Below are 5,866 nucleotides of genomic sequence, written 5' to 3' on the forward strand. Positions count from 1 at the left end.
ACTGTACCACCAACGAAGTCCTGTCTCTACATGCGTAGTGATCTTCCCCCAGCGGCTTTCAAATAGGCAAGTCTATGATCATGACCTTGAGCTTAAGTTTTTGAGTTGTTGGGGGTATTTTGAGATAGTGAAATAATCTACACATGAGAAAATTTAATGTCTGTTGTTTTCCTCCCTTCACTGACTTCTTTCAACCAGTAGAACAAAAACACTCAGTTAAATAAAAGAGGAACGCTGAGGGCTGCATTGAGTTCATACAGCTCAGACAGTTAAGAAAATTTGATGTCTGTTGTTTTCCTCCCTTCGCTGACTTCTTTCAACCAGTAGAACAAAGACACTCAGTTAAATAAAGAGGAACACTGAGGGCTGCATTGAGTTCATACAGCTCAGACAGTTAAAGTGCTTTTGCGATAACAAAAACAACTATAAATTTCCCTATCGGATGCAACAATCATGAGTAATGCAGCCCAATTACTATCTAATTTCTTGATTCTACATATGTATTGCCAGTACTAATTAATTATAGGGAAGGGATAAGGAGACGCTAATGAACATTGCTAGCTAAAAAAAAGTAAAAGTACGAAATTTTCAGGAACACTTAAAGCAAGCCAATAAGCAACGAGTAACACTAATTTATCTGAAAATTCGTAACAACTACAAGTGTGAGGAGGATGCTTGTATTGTTCACATTAAAAACCGGTGAAACACCAAAATAGGGGAAATTTAATTTCATTATGGTGTCAATCTGCATATTAATATTTGGATGCATAATGGCTGTCAGTCCTCTAAATTAGTTGGGATTACATTATCAACCTGACAAGTCGTCATTACACTTGCAGTCAAGCTTTGGGTTTGCAAGATTACGCTTGGAAAAAATTAGTTATTTGAACTGTGGATCTGGATTTCTGTCTTCCCAGCAGCTGATTTTCATAAAGTCCATGGGAACTTAATTATCTTTGAGACGTCTCCCCCTTTAAAATGTAGTTGAAACTGTCCAACAAGTTCAAAAGGTGTTGGATGGAAGGGAGGAGGGACAGCCAGCCAGTCCAGTCACATAAGCCTTGTTTCCTCAGGGAACGAGGCTAAAGATTTTTTCTTGATCTTGAAATAGCTGCCCTATGTAAACTGTTTTGAAGTAATTTCTTCATACAAAGTACCTTAATTATATACAGCTCTTTCAAAACACATAAAAGGCCAGGTACTTGCCCCGAAGAGCTTGTATTTTAACTCAGATAAATGTAGGTGAGCCAGTATTGCCAGTGCAAGAGGGCACAGAAACCGAGCTCCTCAAGAGGCTCCGAAGAGGGGCCCAGCCTGACAGAGCGCACCACAGGAATGCTTGATTTCCAGAGCACAACACGGAGATGTTTGATTTTCAGACGGCAAGAAATATCCTTGCTTTGCAGATCAGGTTTCTTCAACGTGTTTCTGCTCAAGCATTCTTAACCTCGAGACATTAGCCATTTCAGAAATCCCTGATCAAAGGCGTTGGCAACTAAAATAACCAGAGGACGTGCCTATCCATTCCTCAGACAGCATGGAGGAAGCTGTTTCAAGTACACTGCACGAATCTTTAAAGCGGTGTTCTAATCTGAAAGCAAAACGCCGCCTTCTTAACCAAGAAATGTAAATCTTGTTTGTATTTATATTCATACCTGTTCATGTTAGCATTAAAATATTTCCTCTGTTTTTGGCTGGGGTTTTTTCTCATTAGCTAATATAAGTTGCCACAGCCAAACCCCTAATTTAATAACGTAATTAAACATGTGCTTTGCTGGTCTCCAGTGGAGAGAAAGCATAAGCTACTGTGATTTGTTGAATCGGAACTTCAGGCTATGTCTCAAGGGATCAACTGGATATTATTTTCTTAGATTAGTTCATCTGAGTCAGTTGAACATGACTGAAAACACTTCTTAGACCACACATTATAGAAAAAAGTAGTATTTTTACCAGTCCTTACCAACTTTGTGGTAACTAATAGGTGGTAATATCTAGTGTGGACAGTTCTGTAATATAAACATTTATTTGCTAGCATATGGCCACCTTCAGAGGGGAAAAAAGCAACAAACAATATTTAGTGAAGAGTAAGTTTGAGCTTTATCATTCACTAGAAGGTCATAAATAACTGGATTTCAAGTAACATGAAAACCTCCGAGACCCTTCTGTCTTGAACAACTCTCATAATGTAGGACCCTTCCAAGTTCGTGCTGGAACACCAGTAACTTTGGGTATCTTTAAATCACAGTATCGTAATTCTCACAACCATGAGAAACAGAAAACCTCGGAGTTCTAGCGGTCACGTGATAATCCCCAAAAGTGCATTAGCCAAAACCATTTAAATAAATAAACTACTGCTCTTCAGGCTCTAGCATTCTGCAGCGACCGAGACTCAAATATTCAACACTAGCAGTGCCAGGCTTTGTTAGGCTGAAAATTCGTCTGGAGTATTGCTGGCACAATATGCTGTAAAAATATTAGTAGGAAAACTAGAAGGAAGGATGTACAAATCAAAGCTAAGAGAGAAAAGTCTGAGAAGCACAAGACCCACTCGAGTCCCTGTTTCAAGTCCTACAGAAAGAAGATTTCATAACGTTCTCCTACAGGTGAGTGCCCTAACTACCGGCAGAGAGAGAGGGAATTGTAGATGGAAATAAAGGCTTGCTGCTTTTGCTTGTGTTCTTATTTAAAAAGCATGGGGAAAAAATTATACTTAACAAAACATTTAACCTGAAACAATTTTTTTTGTGATTCACTGAGGGGAAAAAAGCAATTATATTTCAAGTTAACCTAAACGATTTCTAAACTTAACCAGTTACCTTGCTGTCAGTCAACTAGATTTGAATTACTTCAATTCACTATAATAATTTTTCCTTGTTTATGCTGACCCTTCACAAAGCCACAAAAGAGGGGTTACTATTATGAAAAGTACGACTTAGGTTATTTTAACCCACACGCTGCTTTCTTCCAAATACCAGAAGTTTGGCACATATACACTAAACTTTTTTAGCATTTCCTTTAAATATATCAGATTCCCGGTTGACAGAGTTCTCCTCAGAGGCAGAGAAAGAAATACACTTTAAATTTAACAAGTCCACTCTAGCACGGAATTTACTCCCTGCCTCTTCCAGCTCTTTGCCTGCTACACTTACAGAGGATATAAACAGCAATAGCTGGATTTTAAACAATTTCAGCTTTACCTGAGCTCTGTATACAGAGAATGTAGTTATCTAGATTGGGTAACTTACCTGAATAACCAAGGAGCTATAAATAGGAGACTGTTGAGCAGAGTAAAGTGAAACAAACATAAGTTGTCTTAATAGTTGTATTTTTCTACAAACTAATTTTCTATTTTCTACTAAGTCAGACCATTTTAGCAAAGCAGTTCATGTCTTCGAGAGAACAGGACCTATCTGCTTCCAGTTTATTTTTTCACGGTAAAACTAAATTTTTAGTTCAAATGTACACTGAAAATTGACCATTTTGCAACAGCATATAGACTAATGAGAATACTGAGCCTGCATGTTTAACTGATTTTTTGAAAGGAAATAATCAGTTCAAGAAGCATAGATGTAAGTATAAATCCCATATTATTTCTTAGGTGCCAAACACAGAGATTTAGATATTGGACGTATCAAAAAACCCCAGCAAAACTGAAAGAAGCAAAACATGCAAAATCAAATAAATAGAAATCTTCTGACAAAGCTCAGGAAAGATAAAGAAGCATAAATAAAACTTGAACAGATCCTTACATGAGTATTTAAGAAAGGAGGTTGATAAAAAAGAACAGGCATGTCAGAAAAGGCATGCCTGCTCCCATCTCCTCTTCCCCAGAGCTAGTTATTTCCATATACTAAAATCTTTACCCCCTCCCCTTCTGTCAACAGTAGCACCTGTCAGTTAAAGAGGCACTCTACAAAACTAATAGAGATGAGTTGGTTTATGATTTTAAAAAATTAATCGTGTATTAACCCAAAGATTTCTGGCGGGGTTTAAAGCGGGGAAAAAAGTGCTGTTTGCCTTACCATGATGATGATAATTCTTTTTGCTGTTTACAGAAGAATAAACAAACTATGGTGTGTGAGATGCAGTCCTGTGTGTCATTAACCAAACCCTTTTTCTTAGCAATCCTCCCACGCTTTAAGCCCTTTTTTCTTCTGGCAGCACTCAGTTAAAAACAAGCAAAAAAGGAAGTAGTATCTGACTTGAGCCTTTCCAACTGATAAGTCATTTGGCAGACAAATTGTAACTATGAAAGGGACTCAATTAGAGGATAGGAGGAAGAGCTGCAGAAGGGTGGCAGCAAGTCCTTCAGTAAGCACCTCTACAGAAGCAGAGAAATCTGTTGCAAAGGACTATGAAGTTAGTGTTGGGCAAATGCCTTGCGTGCATTAATTAACATGCAATACTAGAACGTAGATATGCAACAGTAGGAGAAAATATACCACACATGTAGGTTCTCACAAACTCGATTAGTTTTCTGATCCACATTTAAGATGGCTAAAGGAAAAAAATTACTCGTGCCTTTGTTCACCAAGAGGTTGATCTATGCAGGCATCCTTGGTTCTTCGGCTTCCTGAGTTGGTATACTAAATCTGTGCTTTTCTAGTGACTTGTGGAAAAATGATACTAAAAAGGGATTTGAAAAAGCAGAAAACAAGCAGCACCAAAAGTAGGAGCAGGGATCATTCAACACTGAAGAACTGAGAGAATGTTTAAACTCTCCTGAACTCGGAAGACTTCCAGAAATTAAATTATATGCAAAAAACAGCCTGAACATAAATTATTGTACTTGTAACTCTTTGTGTTCCAATGTAAGAGAAAGTGAGAAAGTTTGATATGAGTTAGCCTCACATCTTTGCTCTCAGGATTTCGAGTCTTGCTGCTGGGTCAGAGCTGTATCATTAGATAATCTACTCAGTGTAAAGATTCAGCAAGACATCACCTCTTTTGAAGTAAAGAGTGAAAATAAACATATATTATCTGTGTTTTGTTCTAAGAGACAGGAACTTGAAAGTACTGTTTCTGTTGAGCAATAGAGGATCAATGACAAAAGCGTTTTGGAGGGGAAGAGAGGGGCTTTGAAGTCTTTTACGTCTCCCTAACTAGAAGCCACAACTAATAAATGTAACCCCTTTTTTCAATTCTGAATGCAATTCAGAATGATAACGAATCTGTTACCTAAGTGGTTTTGCATTCACTAGGTCTCTTTCTTCCAGGTTAGTAGGTGTCTCTTCCGTTTTGTGAGAGTGTACAGTGTCCTGTCACTAATTCAAACAAAGGCAAACCCATCCGTGGGATTGCTTTTGCGCAAGGACCTGGGTGCACTTGGTGGGTGATGTGGAAGGATGGGGAGGTCCGATGTGTACCTCAAGGGGATCTGATTTTGGGTGAGAATAGCCAATGATCTGAATTATGTGATTGTTAAGTACTACATAATATTATATGCCATACTAATGATATTACAATAAGAATCACCCGGACTAATGAAGAATAACTTCGATGAAACCAAGCAAAGTACAGTGATGATGGTACCAGAACTGACTTCAACATGAAACAATCCAACACCACATACCATCTCCATCTTTCCTGCCCTGGAAGATTATTACGACAGATGGAGCCCGAAGTCATGGACTAAATGAACTCACCGAACATTTTAGAGGGATGGCCCATAAACTAAGGGAATGATATCTGTGTGCGCATATATATATATATAAAAAAAGAAACCCAGGAAAAGGGGTGGTGATTAATGTAAATGTACTGGAAAATAAAAGACTTGAGCATGATGTAGATGGTATAGAATAAGGGGTGGATATTGTCATGGTTTCGGCAGGGATAGAGTTAATTTCCTTCTTAGTAGCTGGTACAG

This window comes from Pygoscelis adeliae, unplaced genomic scaffold, assembly GCF_000699105.1.
Source record: "Pygoscelis adeliae isolate BGI_AS28 unplaced genomic scaffold, ASM69910v1 Scaffold76, whole genome shotgun sequence".
Classification (NCBI taxonomy): domain Eukaryota; kingdom Metazoa; phylum Chordata; class Aves; order Sphenisciformes; family Spheniscidae; genus Pygoscelis; species Pygoscelis adeliae.